This window comes from Nicotiana tabacum, chromosome 22 (genome assembly GCF_000715075.1).
Source record: "Nicotiana tabacum cultivar K326 chromosome 22, ASM71507v2, whole genome shotgun sequence".
Taxonomy (NCBI): domain Eukaryota; kingdom Viridiplantae; phylum Streptophyta; class Magnoliopsida; order Solanales; family Solanaceae; genus Nicotiana; species Nicotiana tabacum.
In genome coordinates this window covers 164,809,619-164,810,908 of record NC_134101.1, presented here as the reverse complement: position 1 = coordinate 164,810,908, position 1,290 = coordinate 164,809,619, and positions in this window count along the sequence as shown.

Here is a 1,290-nt window from a genome sequence, read left to right as displayed (position 1 = left end):
CACTAATTTACTGCTTTAAGTGATTTTACTGCTTGATATGGAATTGCTTTGTGCCTTTACGTGTTTTCATACTTTCAGCCATTATTTTTAATTATTACTCACTGAGTTGGAGTACTCACATTACTTCCTGCACCGTGTGTGCAGATTCAGGTATAGTAGAGTCCGCACCTGATCGCTGATTCCTTCCAGGCTAGGCAGTGATTTGGAGTTACGAGGTAGCTGTTGACGCCCGCAGCCCTTGTCTCTCTTATCCTCTATCATTTATGTTTTCTTCAAACTGTTGTATCGGATTCCGTACTTTGTAGACCTATAGCAGATTCTGTAGTAGCTCATGACTTTTGACACTCCGGTTTGGGCTATGTCGAGATGGTTCCTGCTGTTATTATCGTTAAAATTCCGAAATTTATGAGTCATAAGAATACGGAGGTGATAGTTAAGGCCATCAACAAATCTCCTGATCCTCTCACGATCTAAACATGCTCATGACTCGTGAGACCTAAGTACAGACATCTCCGTACCGATCCGCGAGACTCTACTAAACATGCTCATGACTCGTGAGACCTAAGTAACCTAGGCTCTGATACCAACTTGTCATGACCCAATCCCCAAACCCGGTCGTGATGGCGCCTCTCACGGAGACAAGGCCAGCCGGACCAAAACGGAACACCTCTTTTAAATAGTTAATCATTATAAACAATAATAACATATAATATAATACTCATAAATTGCAGAATTTTAATGATAATAACAGCAGGAACCATCTCGACACAGCCCAAACCGGGGTGTCACAAGTCATGATCTACTATAGAATCTGCTATAGGTCTACAAAGTACGGAATCCGATACAACACTCTGAAGAAAACATAAATGATAGAGGATAAGAGAGACAAGGGCTGCGGGCGTCAACAACTACCTCGTAACTCCAAATCATTGCCTAGCCTGGAAGGAATCAGCGCTCAGGTGCGGAATCTGCTATACCTGAATTTGCACACACGGTGCAGGGAGTAATGTGAGTACTCCGACTCAGTGAGTAATAATTACAAATAATGGTTGAAAGTATGAAAACACGTAAAGGCACAAAGCAATTCCATATCAAGCAGTAAAATCACTTAAAGCAATAAATCAGTGAAGAAATCAAATGATATTCCTTTTTAAAACAAGTAAAACAGGTAATTTAACAGGTAATTAACAAGTAGAAATCCGCCCATCGGGCACAGTATCAATCGCTCAGCATAGTATCAGCCCATCGGGCTCACTCTCAGTACAGTATCAGCCCCTCGGGCTACCTCAC